The following is a 17,967-nucleotide window of genomic DNA, read 5'->3' on the forward strand; positions in this document are numbered from 1 at the left end:
TGCACCAAATCAGTTTAGAGATTAGGGTAGAACTTTTGAATCTGGAATCTCCATGTAAAATAAGTGGTGAAAGAGTTATGAAATCAGACAGCTTGAAGATTCAAATAGGACTCTTTTTAGCGAGTCTCCTTTCTTTAAAGGTGAGGACATTGAGATAAGGAATTTGATTTGCACAAAGAACCAGCATTAGGACTTATGGCTTTTTATCTAAAGCGTAGTGTTCCCCCACTCACAGGTAGGTAAGGTTGAAAGTGTTGCTACATTCGTGTACCTTTATTGCCTATGATGTTTCCCTTTGACATCTGCCCCTCAAAGTACTGTTGAGAAGCTGAGAGAAGGCTTGTGGGCTGTAAGTGTTGAAGCTTAGAGAATAGGAGCTAGATCATGTTGTTTTGTAGGCCCGGATAAAACGTCAAATCTTTGACAAGGGCAATGAGAGGCTAAGTCTAGAAGGATTTTTACAAGTGACCTAATTAGATGTGTGTTTTTACTATGGCTCTAATATGGAGAGCATACTGAGGGAGCCCATGGCCACTGAGAGATCGGTTAAGAAAATGTTTTTTTTAATTTTTAATTTTTTATTATTATTTTTTGAGACGAAGTCTCACTCTGTCACCCAGGAAGGAATGCAGTGGCACTATCTTGGCTCACTGCAGCCTCCACCTCGTGGGTTCAAGCAGTTCCCCTGCCTCAACCTCCCAAGTAGCTGGGACTACAGGTGCCCACCACCACGCCCAACTGATTTTTGTATTTTAATAGAGATAGGGTTTCACCATGTTGGCCAGGCTGGTCTCAAATGTGTGACCTCAAGTGATCCACCTGCCTCGGCCTCCCAAAGTGCTGGGATTACAGGTGTGAGCCACTGCACCTGGCCTTGAAAATGGTGTTTTAGATTAGAATGGGGCAGTGGAAATAGAAGTCCCTGGGCAAGAGTGAGTTTCAGGTATGTTACCTAACTTTTAGAGATTGGAGCATTAGTCTAGCAGTATTTTTGTAAGCTAGTTTTTATTTGATGTTGTTTGCTATTATTGCTATCTGTCATATAAGGTTGTAATCTAATAAAATATCTGAAGGTAAGGAAGCTGGAGAACCTTGGAGTCTTATATATCTAGTGAATATCAAATGTGGATTTGAGAATGTCACATCAAATTTTGTGTAATAAATACAGTGTTCATATTTAACCATTACATAGGTTGATTTTAGGTACTATGATTGACTTTCAGATTTTATAAGTAAAGCATGGCAGACTGTATATTTTATGATTTTTTGATAGGTGAGTGAAAGATAACATTAACAACTCTTTGTGGCATTTAAAATGTTATGTCATCAATAGAAATCTTGACATCTCTGAGTTTTTATATTTTTGTGAATTTGCTCACGGATTAGAATTTGCAGCTCCTAATTGCAATTTGTATCACCTGCTCAGCCCTCTTTTTGCTTCCGGGCCACTATCCAGCCCATATTCCTGCCAACTTCAGTGCCTGCACCATCACTTATAAAATCCCATCTTCCAAACCCCCTCATTTTAAGGACTCTGAGATCAGAATATGTGGGCCTCTGATGAGCACATCAACCATCTTTGATAACATTCATACATGCAAGTGCATTTTTACTATATATATTTTTCTTGACTAATTTTTTTCTCAAAATTGCACAGGAAGAAAGATTCTTTATGTTTTCAACTCATATTGTTTTTGGTTTCTACCCTCTAAGTGATTGTATAGTTAAAAGGCATTTCTAGAGTAAAATTTTATCTATCCATTTATTTATTTACTTGAAATACATTGAGCGCTTACATGCTGCTCCTTGTTTAAATTTGTGAATATAAGACTAGTAAGTAATGTATATATGTGGTCTATTGGTATGCTTTTAAAATTCACAGTATTATCTAGAGAATGTAGTACATGCAAATAATGACAAATGTGATATTGGATTTAGGGTTACATTTATAGATAATATGTTAGAAACCATTATTTTATATTTCTCTTTCCCACTTATAATGGGAATTAAATATGTTCATTTTAGCTTGTCTATAATAAATACCAGCTTAGTCTACCACAGCAAATAAACTTTTTTTTTTAAAAAGCAGCAATAACAAAATACTTCACTCTACTCTTTTCTTGGTTTATTGAGATATTAACTGATAGTTTTGTCTCATCAAATATTCTTTTGTTCTGGAACACTGATGCATTTATTTTGGCTTCTGAAGTTTTATAAGAACATGTTATTTGGGGAGTATTGATGCCAACTTTATTGAAAACACTTATTTTACTTAGCTAATTCTGTTGACTAAGATGCAGGATTATAGTAACCTGGTTGAATCTGCTACACTCTTCCTTACAAAGGAGAAGGTGAAATGGAAATTTTGGAGGAGGTGGAGTGAGGTTTGTATGTCACAATCTATTTTAACAGAATGCAGTGCCTTCATTTTCATTATACTTTCAGTGTAGTTGACTTCTTAAACTAGTTTGAAGATTTGGAATTTAAATGAGAATATAGGATTGGAAAATACAGAAGCTATCTATTTAATTTTTTTCATTTAATAGTGATTAAAGTTTTAACACCTTAAAGGTGCACACAACAGTTGATTCTTCAATTTATCATACCATTTAACTCCCATTCCTTTCTTCCTGGCCTCTGCATTTCACCATGAGGTAGATTTCCTTGTCTCTTGTTTCAAAAATAAGAAAAAAAATAAAATTAGAAAGCAACTTTTGAACTCCTGTGTCCTCTAGCTTTAAACTCTTCTATTATGGTGATTATCTCCCCCACCGTGCCAGAGAATGAGGCAGCATGCTGTCTCCAAGGCAGTCTGACTCCTGTGTACTGATTTATTCCTCTCTATCTCACATGGGAATTTTATCCTCTGTCCTTTCTTTACCAGGTCTTTATTTAACCCCTTAACATAATGAAGACTTTGAATGCTATAAAACAAAAAGAGAACCCTTCTTCAGCCCTACTGTTTCTTCTCTTCTCCTCTTTTCCTCCATCTTTTTACAGCCATACTTCTTGGTTAGAATGTTCCATACTTTTCTGTTTCCTTTTACAACTCTAATACAGTTCTTAGCAGCATTCATTGTTCTTGCTAAAGTCAACCAGAAACTCCAAATTACTAAATCCAGTGATGTATTTTCTATAGTCATATTGCCTCTGAGTTCTTGATTGTGCTCTATGATGTCACCAGAGAAGAGGAAAAGTAAATTTAAATAATCTATAATCCTTCTCCATACTGCCTGTCTTATTTTTACAGTATAATAAAATACAGAGGAATGATTCCTTTATACTTTACCACTAGATGGCTGAACTACATTGTTTTTGGAAAAGAGGTAAAATCTTAATCACTTGAGGTAGGCTAATGTATAACATTTAATAAAATCCCTGATATATTAGTATAAAAATATATACACAAATATATGTATATACATACATATTCACACATGCTACAAATATACAACATAATTTTTGAGTAGGGTTAATTAGTATTAAGAATTTTTTTAAATCATAAAACGTATAACCTTGTCTGATTTTAGCTGTATTTATAAGATACGTTATATAAGACACATAAAAGATCATAGTATTTTCACATCATGTTCTTACACAGACTATCCATAAACATCAGCTCTAAAAGTTTCACAAACATCTTGAGGGCGAATTTAACTCTATTTTAGATGTAATATCTGTTGTCAGATGATACATTCAGTTATCTTTAAGCGTAGTGTTTTATAGAATCTCTATTCCACTACGGTTCAAAATAATAGAAGATAATGTGCCATTTATTCATTTAAATTTTTAGTTTTAAACATTTTATTCTAATTTTTAAGTCTCCATGAATCAAGGATTGGTCATAAGTACCTCTATTAGGTATTTAGTTAGGCTTCAGGAATATAGTTACCTCTATTAGGTACCTAGTTAGGCTTTGGAAATATAAAAGTTACATATGAAATTGCCATTGTTGTCAGAAACAGTCAAATATTGGCAGTTTCATATGATTCAGTGTAATAACTTTCTTACTGGTTTAGTCATATTCATTTTTATGTTTTATGCAATGATATGAATAGTCCTGTGGGACTAAGTTTTGATAAACTAAAGTTTTGACCTTGAAGTATTGTTTCCTTACCTTCTCTGTGGATTTTATTGAAGATATATGTGCGGAAATGCAATTTGGCAAAATAAGCATCAAAAGGAAAAGTAAGTCTTACTACATGCCAAAAATTTTTTCAAGTACCATTGCAGTAGAAAGCTGTATGTATTGCATTTGGAAAATGCATGGTTCATCTTTGAAAATAGAATGTACAATACATGCCTAACGGGAATTTTTTTTTTTTTGAGACAGAGTCTGATGATGGGCTAATTGCAGTGATTGACCAAAGAGATGTTAAAACATGGCTCCCAAATCATCATTGATTTGTAGTGTACTTTTCCCCCCTCAGAATAGCAGTAAGAGTCTGTTGATTTTACTTTTGGCTATTTAGTTATAGTGTTAACACTTAATTAAAATTTGTGAGATGTAAAAATAGTTGGTAAATATGTTCAATATTTTAACAAAATAGCAACATGTCTGGAGTAATGTTTTGTCTAGATTAAAAGATGCTGTCACTGAGGCCTGGATTTCTTTCTGTTCCTATATCCTAACACTGTCCGTGGTCACCCAGTTTCCCCTCAGAAGGAGACATGGTTATGACTTGTTTCTTACCTGGCCTCTGACAACAGATTCACCCAAACACATTATACTCCTTGCTACAGGTGATAATGTTCCTGCTCTGGAGTTTTTGCGTTGACCTTATTTTAAGTCTTCCAACAAATGCTGATGAAAAAAAAAATACACAAAACTTTGTATTTGCTTTTTTAAAAAATGCTAGAACAGTGAGATGGTGTTTAAACCAGTTTGAAAGTACACTGTTCAGTTCATGGTGTTTATTTGGTAAACTCTTACAGGTTAATTTAATTATGAAAGGGAGAGGTTCTCCCTGAGAAATATTGGGATGGTTTTGATGATGGAATTAAATAGTTTCTCATTCATTCTATTTTATTTCACTCATCAAACTAAAAACAAAGCACCGTTTGATTTGTTTATGCCTCAGGATTAGTAACTCTTAGCAGAGGCATCTTGTTACATTCTTTGACTTGCCTATGATTCCTTGTAGGTGAGTAAAAAAAATGAATTGTTTTAATATCATTTTTCTTCATAAGATAAAAATAAAAAAATCATTTAGGATTTAAAAAAAAAAAAGCCATAAATAACCATATACAACCACATCGTTCTTTCCGTTTTACTTGTACTCCCTTTGCTGATTTGAAGTGAGGCTGTTATAACAGAATAGAACTTTAGTTTGACAGGGAGTATACAGACTTTATACTTTTGCTGGTGCAAAAGTAATTGTGGTTTTTGCCATTACTCTCAATGGCAAAATATGTGGCTGAGTATGATGTGGCATTGAAATATTTCTACATTCGGATTAGTTAAGGTTACAAATAGTTTGCGTGGGTTTAGTGCTTATAAGTATTGTTAGACAACTGTTGTGATGGTTACATGTTATATAGTTTCCTAATGTCTCCAAACTGCTCCAGATGTCTGGGATAATCTGAGAAAAATAATAATCTTTCTTATTATTAATGACCAATTCATTTAGCACTTTATAATAGTGGTTTTTATTTTTTGGTTTTTGTCACTCGCCAACACAAACATCTCGTTTGGAATTCAGTGGCCACTTTCTGGGTGCCTTAGAGGACCATTGTGAATTAACATGGCCTAAAATCATATTTTAAGAATATCATGTAATACGTACTGAATCCAGTTTAAGAAGTTTGACTAAAGCAAACAATCTAAACAATTTAAAATGACTTTGAATCGATCTAAAATCACATGTGTATTTGCCTATCAGTATTCTGCATGTCAATGAAATGACATATGAGTGAGGTTACTCCATTACAACATAGGTTGTAAAAGCAAAAGATTAGAACCAAGGCTGGTATCCATATAAAGGGCACTGGGTGAATAAACAACACTGCATCTACACAAAGAAAAAATGTACTTTTCCTTAAAAAAAAAAAAAGAGGGAGGAAGTTCTGTGTGTACTGAAATGGAAACATTTCCAGGGTGTATGTTTTTTAAAGAAGAGATACAGAGCTTATACATTTTATGCTATCTTTTATATAAGTGAAAGTGGAGGGGGATAGGTAAGTGTTTATACAAAGAAACAGTGGGAGAATATACAAGAGACAAATGTATACAGTTGCCTAAAGGCATTTAGGGTTGGGAATGGGCTAGAAAAAAATTATATTGACTTGAATCAAGTTCAAGAGTAGCTTTTATCTCCTGTAATAAAATATTATGATAGTGACAAATATGCTTTCCTAATCATGCCATCACTTAAAAATTTTGAAGTTATGTAAAAGTCAATAATGTGTATTTTCTTTGAAAGCATATCCTCAGTCTTCTGTTCTCCATCATCTTTTATTTTGGGGAGGAATATGTAAAATATTTGCCATTTGTCTCCTGTTTTCTTGTGTTTGTTCTTCACTTTCTGTAGTTATTTTCTCCTCTGCACCCATTTCTCTAATTTTCTGGCAAAACTAATGAGCTTTGTTTTTAGAGTTTAAAAAAATTTTTTTTAGGTTGTAGATGTCATTCAATTAATTGTGTTTCATTAGTTAGTTTGTTGGTTTAATACTATGTAGGCACTTTGGGGTTGAAAAAAAAATGTGTTCCATTATCTTTTCTTTCACTTAGCTTATTGTAGTCTGCCTCATAAGGGATTACCATGCTGTGTTAGTGCAAAGTAAAAAGGAATGTGTCTTAAAGAAGACGTGGGCAAAGTAAGGGAAAAGGAGGCTGATTACATGTGCTATTTGCAGATATATGAAAGAGGGCAAAAGGGAGTCTTCGTGGAGGCAATGGTAATTTAGAGTTGCCTTGGAAGATGACGTTGGTCATGTAGAGATAGGGGAGAGAAGTCAGATGGAATGACACTGCAGATATTCTTATTGTACTTTCATAATATTTGCTTCTAAATTTCAGCATATCTTGAATAAGAAGTACACTTAAGAGTAATATCCAAGATATCCATGGATATGAAGAAAGTAGAGATCAGATAGCAATAACTTTGTGCTTCATGTCCTCTCCCCAGGCCACCCCACAGCCACATTACATCACAACTCTTGCCACAACCCCTTTTGTTCTCCTCAGGAGCCCAGCATGTGTAAGTAGCCCCTGGTGCATTGACCAGCCACTCACTCCCTGGCAAGAAGGCCAGATGCATTTTCCTCATCATAGCTTGTTTATTTGGATGTTTGTTTTTTTTTCTCTTTGCCTAAGTGTGTTCACTTCATAGCACTGCCTCCCTTCCACCAAATAGACATGGAGGGGAGGAGACCAGGTCTTGGGCTGCAATTACATGGATTATTTGGGTAGAAGAATATGGAAAACAAAGCAAAACTAACCTTTGGGAATATGTGTATCCCAGATATTTGCTCCTTTTCCCTCTACCTCATGTTTTCATTATTAATTTGGTTTAAAAATGAGGATTCCCCCCATATCTCTTGAGTTAACTAGAGTGCTCTGAGTTTCTGTAAAAATGTCAGATTGTGTGGCACCAGTCAGTTGTTAGCGTAACTTGGTTAGTGGAACCCCAGACAAGTAACTGTATGGACGTCCACCTTATTACAGTCCTTTGGCCACTGCTGTCTTGGAAGCTCAGGCAGTGGGAAAAGAGCTATGGGGACAGGTTCAAAGAGTTGAAACTATGTTGAAAACACTGCCTGCCAAAAATCAGTGAAGTCTTAAAATTAAATAGTTTTTTAACTTCAAAAAATATTAGCATGAATTGTTGAAGAGATTTGAGTCCAATGGGGATCAAGTGCATGTGAAATTGCATTTTTTAAAGTTATTCTTTTCCGGTAGACCATAACAAAAAATTACATGAAACCACAAGAGAGGGTGTCTCCCTGCCTTCCCTGAGTTTGGGCTCATTTTTTAACAAAACAGAATAAAAAGAGTTGAACTAAATTAGAATGTTGAAATGGTGAGAGTGGGTGGAAAGATGAAAGGCACTTCACTTCAAACGGACTCTAATGGGGAAATCAAAAACTGATAATAAGACCACCCAGATGACCTGACTCACCTATTCAGGATCCTCTGAAAGCCTCTCATCCCTTGTATTGTACGTCTTTTAGGCTAGTAATAATATCATTAAAGTACAGAAACAAAATGTCTCACACGTGTTACAGTAACATCCAGAAAAATGAACAGCATATTTTCCAGTTATATCTTTTAGTACTTCTCTTCGCAGTTTTTCTCCTTTCATCATTTGACATTTCCGCTTTTTAAAAAGAAAAAGCATCACATATTGACAGCTTGAGGTCTCAAAAAGTCAATTTCTCTGAACTGCAATAACTTTCTAGTTTCAATAGCTATTAATATTATGAGTTCAAATTACTACAGTTTTTATTACAAGTAAATCTGCAATTGACAATACTGGTTATCTGTCATTGTTGGGAGATGTTTAGTATTACAAGTGAGTACAGATTTGGGAGTAGTTTAGTGTGCTACCTCAGTGAAGATACATGGCATTTCAAACAATAACTTTCTTGTTAGTCCTGTACATCTACATGGACGCTTTCCTCCTTCTTTTTAAATCGCCTACTCAAGCTTCTCTTCAAATCCAGAAAAAAAAGGATTGAGTTTATAAATAATTTGCTTTTTATTTAACCTTTGCTTAGTGAAGACAAGAAGATAAAAACATAGCAATCTTATGAGGCACAGAACAAAGTATCATTTTCTATAAATATATTTTATCTCTTCAGAGAAATTATTTAAATAGTCACAGCCAGTATTTATGCCCTGTTTTTCATCTCATAACATTATTGGTTACATAAACCTATTGTCACACATTTGAATTTCTCCTACCTGTATTTGCTGAAAGATTCCCTATATGCTTGTTGTTGGCTGCTCTTTAAAAGTCATTATCCTCGTGTGTTCTTCTGTCAGAACTTCATGGATGCTGTCAGTGGTGATTCCAGGAGGGGTAAAAACAGTCCACTACTTCTCGAGCTTTTTTGGGGTTGTTTTTGAACTTTATACTGTTATACAAAGCTCTGCTGAATCATATGCTGGCTACTGAATGATGGTCTGCCTTCTGATTCATTTCCAGGAGAGAATATCTGTTGTTTTCCAGCAGTCAGTGACTTTTTTGAGACGCAGATGGGGATTGGGGAATTTCGTTTATTTGATCCCATGTGTAAATGCAAGAATGGAATGATACCTTGGCATGAATGCTTGCATTAGAATAGCTCAAATACAAGTTCTTCAGTAGTTTTAATTAATAAATCTAAATGATAGGTACATTTTTAAGGGAAAATTACTTCCTACCTACCTACTAACTAGCAATGTTATGGAATTCCACAGAAGGATGCCTTCTTATGCCATTGCTCTGGGATCAGTGTTTTTATTTTATTTTATTTTTTAAGTATACAATTATGTGACTTTTTGGTAATTTCCATCTTTATGTCCGTGTGTACTTCACTTATATGTGAGAACATGCAATATTTGGTTTTTTGTTTCTGAGTTATTTCACTTAAGATCATGGCCTCCAGCTGTATCCATGTTGTTGCAAAGGACACAATTTCACTACCATTTATGGCCGTGTAGTATTCCACAGTGTATATATAGCACATTTTTTATTCCAGTCAATTTTTATTCTGCAATACTCCTTTTAAAAATCGACTTCACTGTATGTTTATTCTTATCAAAAACCAGAGAAGCATAACTTTCTTTTTCCATAAAGAGAAAAAAGACACTTTCAAGTCATTAATTCAATTTTTTAATTCATATGCTTTATCATAATTGACAATTTACACATGTATGATTATTCATTTTCTACCTATTCCTTTATTCTTTATTGCCTCCAAGTTAAAATGTACCATGCATTGTAGAATGTCTTAAATGTTGCAGACTTTTTTCACCATTATAACTGTCTGTCAGGTATTCTGGATGTCATGTGAATAATTTGCCAACTTGCTGAATCTATATGATGTAGCTATAGCCTATAATTTTCTTTATGCTCCCTGCAGCACACACAGCATTGCTGTCATCTTTTTCCCCTTTTCTGTTAGATTCAAGGAGTATATGTACAGGTTTGTTAATGTGGACATGTTGCATAATTGTAAGGTTTGGGTTTCTAGTGAACCCCTTACCAAAATAGTTAACACTGTACCAAATAGGTAACTTCAACATGTGCTTTCCCCCAGCCCCCACCTTTTGGAGTCCCCTGTATCTATTATTTCCATCTTTATGTCCATGTGTACTTCACTTATATGGGAGAACATGCAATATTTGATTTTTTGTTTCTGAGTTATTTCACTTAAGATCATGGCCTCCAGCTCTATCCATGTTGTTGCAGAGGACCCAATTTCATTACTTTTTATGGCCGTGTAGTATTCCACAGTGTATATATACCACATTTTTTTTTATTCCAGTCAACTTTTGATAGACACTTAGGTCAATTCCATGTCTTTACTGTTGTGAATAGTGCTCAGTAAACAGATAAGTACAGATATATTTTTGATAAAATGATTTATTTTCCTTTATGTATATACATAGTGGTGGAGTTGCTGGATCAAAGGGTAGTTCTACTTTTAGTTACTTGAGAAATGCCCATACTGTTTTCCAAAGGTGTTGAACTAATTTACATTTCCACCAACGGTGTATATGCATTTGCTTTTCTCCACATCCTCTCCAACATCTGTTATCTATTGGCTTTTTCATAGCATATATTCTGGCTGTATGGCATCTCGCTGTGGTTTTAATTTGCATTTCTCTGATGATTAGTGATGTTGAGCATTTTCCATATGTTTGTTGGTCACTTGTATGTCTTATTTTGAGAAGTGTCTATTCATATCCCTTTGTCTACTTTTTAGTGGGATTTTTGGTTTTTTTTCCTTTATGGTTTGTTTAACTCATTTACAGATTCTGGATATTAGTCGTTTGTCAGATGCATAGTTTGCAAATATTTTCTCCCATTCTGTAGATTGTCTGTTTGCTCTGTTGATTATTTCTTTTCCTGTGCAGAAACTGTTTAGTTTAAGTCCCATTTGTCTACTTCTGGTTTTGTTGCATTTGTTGTTGAAGTCTTAGTCATAAATTCTTTGCCTAGGACAATGTCCAGAAGAGTTTCCCCTAGATTTTCTTCTAGTATAATATTTATAGTTTGAAGTCTTACATTTAAGACTTTAATCTATCTTCAGTTAATTTTTATATGTGGTAAGAAACAGGGGTCCAGTTTTATTCTTCTGTATACGGATAGCCAGCTTTCCCAGCACTGTTTATTGAGTAGGGTATCCTTTCCCCATTGTTTATTTTTGTTGACTTCGTTGAAGATCAGGTGTATGGCTTTATTTCTGGGTTCTCTGTTCTGCTCCATTGAACTATGTGTCCATTTTTGTACCAGTACCATGCTGTTTTGGTTACATTCGACTTGTAGTGTAGTTTGAAGTCAGGTTATGTAATGCTTGCAGCTTTGTTCTTTTTGCTTAGGATTGCTTTGGCTATTTAGGCTTTTTTTGGTTCCATTTGAATTTTATAATTGCTCTTTCTAATTCTGTGAAATATAACACTGGTAATTTAATAGGAAATTGCATTGACTTTCTAGATTGCTTTGGGCAGTATAGTCATTTTAATGGCATTGATTCTCCTGTCCATGAGCATGCGATGTTTTTCCATTTGTTTATGTCATCTACAGTTTCAGTGTTTTGTAATTCTCTTTTGTAGAGGTCTTTCACTTTCTTAAATGTATTCCTAGATAGTTAGTTTATGTTTTTGTATGGCTATTGTAAATGGGATTGAGTTTTTTATTTGGTTTTCTGCTTGACCATTGTTGGGGTGTAGAAATGCAGCCAATTATGGTGTGTTAATTTTGTGTCCTGAAACTTTAGCAAAGTTATTGATCAGGTCCAGGAGTCTTTCAGAGGAATCTTTCAAGTTTTCTAAGTATAAGATTATATCCTCAGTGAACAGAGATAATTTGACTTCCACTTTTCAGATTTGGATGCCTTTAATTTTTTCCTGCTGCCTGATTGCTCTGGCTAGAACTTCCATTACTGTGTTGAATAGGAGTGGTGAAAGTGGGCATCCTTGTCTTGGTCCAGTTCTCAAAGGAAATGCTTTCAATTCTTCCCTGTAAGTATGATGTTGGCTGTGGGTTTGTCAAATACGGTTCTTAGTATTTTCATTTATGTTCTGTTAATGTCTAGTTTATTTAGAATTTTTATCATGAAGAGATGTTGGATTTTATTGCATTTTTTTCTGCATATTGGGATGATCATGTGTTTTTTGTTTTTAATTCTGTTTATGTGGTGAATCACATTTATTAATTTGCATATGTTGAACCATCCTTGTGTTCCCAGAATAAAACCCACTTGATCATGATTAATTATCTTTTTGATGTGCTGTTGGGTTCAGTTTGTTAGTATTTTGTTGAGGACTTTTGCATCTACGTTCATCGTGGATATTGGTCCATAGTTTTCTTTTTTTGTGTTATCCTTCTCAGATCTTGTTTATCAGGATACTAGTTTCATAGAATGTTAAGTTTAGGAGGAATTCCTCCTCCTCAGTTTAAAAAAAAATACATTTTTAGTAATATTGATACCAAATTTGGTAGAATTTGGCTGTGAATTCCTCTGGTCCTGGGTTTTTTGCTGTTGTTGTTTGTTTGCTTTGGTTGGTAGATCTTTTATTACTGATTCAATTTTATAATTTGTTATTGGTCTGTTTAGGATTTTAATTTCCTCCTGGTTCAATCTGGGAGGTTATATGTTTCTGGAAATTTATTTGTTTCCTCTAAGTTTTCTAGTTTGTGTGCATAGAGATGTTCATAGTAGTTTCTGATGATCTTTTGTATTTCTGTGGTATCAGTTTTAATGCTACCTTTATCATTTCTGATTGTGCTTATTTGAATCCTCCTTTTTTCTTGTTTAATCAAGTTAGTAGTCTATCAATTTTGTTTATCTTCTTAAAGAACCAACTTTTTACTTTGTTGGTCCCTTGTATGATATTTTAGTCTCAATTGCATTTAGTTCTGCTCTGATCTTTATTTCTTTTCTTCTGCTGGCTTTGGGTTTGGTTGGTTCTTGTTTTTCTAGTTTGTTAGGTATATCATTAGGTTGTGAATTTGAGATCTTTCTGTCTTTTTGATTTATGAATTTAGTGCTATGAACTTTCCTCTTAACACTGCTTTTGCTGTATCCTAGAAGTTTTGATATGTTACATGTCCATATTCATTTGTTTCCAATTTTTTTTATTTCTGCCTCAATTTTGTTAAAGTCATTCAAGAGCAAGTTGTTTGGTTTCTATGTACCTATGTGGTTTTTTTTTTTTTTAGTAGAGATGGGGTTTCACCGTGTTAGCCAGGATGGTCTCGATCTCCTGACCTCATGATCCGCCCGTCTCGGCCTCCCAAACTGCTGGTTTTGAGAGTTCCTTTTGGCATTCATTTCTAATTTTATTCTGCTGTAGTCTGAGAAGATACCTGATATGATTTTGATTTTTAAAAATCTATTGAAATGTGGTTTGTGGCCAAGCATACTGTCAATTTCTAAGAAAGTTCCATGCACAGATGAGAAAAAATGTATATTCTTTGGTTGTTGGGTGGAATGTTCTTTAGATGTCTACCCATTTGGCAGAGCCCATTTTAAGTCAAGTTTCTTTGTTAGTTTTCTCCCTCAGTGATCTGTTTGGTGTTTTCTGTAGGATGTTGATGTTTCCCACTATTACTGTGTGGCTTTTCATTTTATTTTCTTAGGGGTAGTAGTACTTCTTTTATAAATCTGGGTGCTCTGGTGTTAGTTATGTATATATTTAGGATAGCTAAATCTTCTTGCTGAGTTGAAGTGTTTATCATATATAATACCCTTCTTTGTCTTTTTTTACTTTTGTTGGTTTAAAGTCTATTTTATCTGACATAAGAATAGCAACCCCTGGTCTTTTTTGTTTCTCATTTGCATGATATATCTTTCTTCCCCTTTACTTTAAGCCTGTGTATGTCTTTATACATTATGTGGGTCTCTTTTAGGCAGAAGATGGTTGAATCTTGTTTTTCTTACCCAATTTGCTAATGTATATGTTTTAAGTATTCATTTTCAAGGTTAATATGCATATGTGAGGTTTTATGCCTGTCCTAGTATTGTTAGCCTGTTGCTTGTAACCTCAATTATGTAATTATTTTATAGGATGTGTGAACTTTGTACTTATGTGTGCTTTTGTTTTAGCAAGTATCACGTTTTTGTTTCCTTTTAGCATTTTTGGTGTACTGGTCTAGTGGTGACAAATTTTCTTTGCATTTGTTTGGGAAATATTTTATTTCTGCTTCATTTATGAAGCTTAGTTTTAAAAGATACACATTTTGGGAGGCCGAGGCAGGTAGATCACGAGGTCACGAGGTTAGGGGATCAAGACCATCCTGGCTAACACAGTGAAACTCTGTCTGTTCTTAAAAATAAAAAAAAAAAACCTAGCCGGGCGTGGTGGCGGGTGCCTGTGGTCCCAGCTACAGCTACTTGGGAGGTTGAGGCAGGAGAATGGCATGAACCCGGGAGGCGGAGCTTACAGTGAGCCGAGATCTCGCCACTGCACTCCAGCCTGGGCGACAGAGCAAGACTCTGTCTCAAAAAAAAAAAAAATTCTTGGCTGGCATTATTTTTCTTTAAGAAATCTAAAACTAGTTCCCTGTCTCTTCTGGCTTGTCGGTTTCTGCTAAGAAATCTGCTGTTAGTCTGATAGAATTTCCTTTATAGGTGATTTGATTCTTTTTTCTAGCTGCCTTTAAGATTTTTTCTTTAGCATTGACCTTGGATAGTCTGATGACTATATGCCTTGGTGATGTTCACCTTATATCATATCTCACAGGTGTTCTGGATTTCTTGTATATGGATTTCTATATCTCTAACAAAATCAGGGAAATTTTCCTGAATTCTTTCCACCAATATGTTTTCCAAATTGCTTACTTTTTCTTCGTCTTTCTCAGGAATACCTATAAATTATAGATTTGGTGACTTTACATAGTCCTGTATTTTACAAAGAATTTGTTCATTTGTTAAAATTCTCTTTTCTATTTTTGTCTGACTGGGTTAATTAGAAACATGCCTCTCCTACATCCACAACAGTAGTAGTGGAGTGAGGGCATACCTGCACAAGCTAGCCACTGTGTGCTCTGTCCCCAGGAAGAACCTCAATCCCCACTGACAGCATTGCCTGGGTACATGAGGGGTGAAAGGCTCCCTGACAATTTGGCAGTCAGCAGTTTATCGCAGGGATGAAGAGAGAAGAGAAGCGCCCCAACCTACCCTTTATGCAGGATTCAGAGGTTCTCGGGAGTCAATCTCTGCCAGACTCCTGCTGCTTTCCTTTTCTGCAACCCCACATCAACCAGTGGGGTCTCCAACAGATCCTGGCTGTCTTCTGTAAGCTTTCCATTCAGATCATGACCATTCACCTATGTCTTTGGTCTTCTTTCTGAGGATAACTGACATCCAAAATCCCTAGTCAGCCATCCAGATTCCTCCTAATCAACAATTTTGATACATGGCTGTTGGATGTTCAGTTTTAATTAAAAACATAAAGGAATGGATCAACTGATCTTCAACAAAGGTGCTAAGATATCACAATGGAAGAAGGATTTTGTCTTCCGTAAATGGTATTGGGAATAGTGGATATTTGACTAGTAATTGTGATGAATTGCTAGAGACTGAGTGTTGGACCATCAAAGAGTGAGACCCTCCTGGGATCGATCTCCATTTACTCAGTTTCCCAGATATTCCCTTGAGGTTTTCACTGCTGACATCCTTTTCTACATGCTGATATAAAACACTCTTAAAACCAACTCAATAATATGTTTCAAAAGTTAATTCAGTTATTATCTAAATCCATGAGAAATTTCTACTAAAGTTTCAGAGACCTTCCATCTTATATCTAGTAGTTACTTAAATTATGTAAGAGATAAAAGTGGTTCCCTGATGTAAACTTCATCACAGTGGTTTCTATTTAAAGACGAAAGAACTGAAATTCTGAAATGTCTGGAATCTGACCTTGAAATGAGAATAATTTTTCATTATTCAGAATTGAGCCAAGAAATTGAGCCAAGGAAGTATCTCGCCTTTCTTGTCTTTATTAAGTTAATTGTTTTGGGGAGACTACTCTGTACAGAGTTGTATATTAGGCCTATTATAGCACTTATAAAGATGGTTGATAAATTTTTGCCCCCAAGAAAATTAAATCACACTTAAGACTATTCAGAGCATGCGACATCCTTAGAATTATCTTTTATCACTGATGATTTGTATATGTGCAACCAAATGCATAGATATAAAAGTGGCGTACTTTGTACTTAAAAGGTGTTTGTAAAATTAGTTCAAATAGAAGAACTTTTTTTTTTTTTTTTTTTGAGATGGAGTCTTGTTCTGTCACCAGACTGGAGTGCAGTGGCACGATCTCCCAGGTTCCAGCAATTCTCCTGCCTCAGCCTCCTGAGTAATTGGGACTACAGGCACGTGCCACCACCACGCCCGGCTAATTTTTTGTATTTTTAGTAGAGACGGGGTTTCACCCTGTTAGCCAGGATGGTCTCAATCTCCTGACCTCATGATCCACCTGCCTCAGCCTCCCAAAGTGCTGGGATTACAGGTGTGAGCCACCGTGCCCAGCCCAAATAGAACTTTCTAAGGCAAAAATATACATCATTTGACATCAATTAATTGTACTGATTTCATTTGATAAAATTCCAGTATTTTATAAATTAGCAGGTATTCTTTACTTCTTTCTTTTCTTACCCTTCTACCCTCCATTAGTTTTTAATTTATTTGAATTGTTTATAGGCAATGTTTCAGCTCAGTGACTTGGGAAATAGAGGTTTCCTGGAAAAGTCAATACCCATGGCCATTGTTGGATAACTACCTTGCATAACCCTCAAGTTGTTATGAATATGTATGATTGTTTAGCTCAAATGAAGTGTAACATTTGAGCTAAACAATCATATCTGTGTATTGGATGTTTATTTTCTGAAAATTTTTTTATTTCCTCTTCATTCTTAAAGAATGTTTTTAATGGAGGTCTAGGTTAATGGTTATTTTCTGCACTAGAGTTTCTATTGTTTATGTTGAAAATTCAGTTATCAGTATAATTGTTCTTTAAAGGATAATCTGTTTTGCTGAGATTACTAATTACTAGTTTATCTTTGTCTTTGGTTTTTCATCTTTGATTTATGATGTACCTTGGTGTCTTTTTTTTTTTTTTTTTTTTTTTTTTTTTTTTAATTCTCCTTGGAGGGCTTCTCAGATGTTCACTTAACACTATTGGTTTGTTTTGGAAAATTCTGAGCCATTATCTCTAAAAATATTGTTCTGCTCCTTTTCTCTTTTCTTTCTGGGGTTTCAGTTATTCATATTTTAGAAGATATTTTTACTGATCATTTATGATCTTTCACCTTCTCTTCTCTATTGTCTTGTCTGCCTTTTGATCTCTTTTCTTTTAATCTCATTTCTAACCATTTTTCTAATTCTCTCTTCAACTGTGTCTAATCTGCTTATAAACCTATCCATTGAGCTTTTAATTTTGGTTACTGTATTTTTCAGTTCTAGAATTCCATTTAGTTCTTTTTCTATTTTTCAGTTCTCTAACAAAATCTTGATTTTATCTTATAACTTCCTGAATTTATTATTTATAGTTTTCAAGTCTGTCTTTATGCCATAGGAGCTGCTGTGGATCTGGTTCTGTTGTGTATTTTCCCCCTTTTTTGTTTGTTTGTTTGTTTTGTTTTTATATTCTATTGTCTCCTTGAGTATCTGATAATTTTTTATTGATACCAGCTATTGTATTTTTTAAATTTTATAGAAAAATGTTGAGGTCAAGATTCCTTTCTACAGAGAGTACTTTTCTACAGAGAAAAATGTTGAGGTCTAGGATAACTTTCTACAGAGAGAACT

General features: G+C 34.6%; 2 protein-coding genes across 3 annotated transcripts in view; one reads left to right on the forward strand and one right to left on the reverse strand.

Annotated features, from left to right (window-relative positions):
* The window catches only part of COL10A1 (collagen type X alpha 1 chain), a 39,200-nt gene extending 30,154 nt beyond the window's left edge, over positions 1–9,046 (reverse strand). The window contains exon 1 of the mRNA XM_065543238.2: positions 8,906–9,046. The gene's annotated coding sequence lies outside the window, so the exon portion shown is untranslated. The remainder of the gene's footprint in view (positions 1–8,905) is intronic.
* The window catches only part of NT5DC1 (5'-nucleotidase domain containing 1), a 146,178-nt gene that overhangs the window by 47,891 nt on the left and 80,320 nt on the right, over positions 1–17,967 (forward strand). The gene's annotated exons all lie outside the window — the stretch shown is intronic.

The sequence above is a fragment of the Macaca fascicularis genome, chromosome 4 (assembly GCF_037993035.2).
Source record: "Macaca fascicularis isolate 582-1 chromosome 4, T2T-MFA8v1.1".
In the NCBI taxonomy this organism is placed as follows: domain Eukaryota; kingdom Metazoa; phylum Chordata; class Mammalia; order Primates; family Cercopithecidae; genus Macaca; species Macaca fascicularis.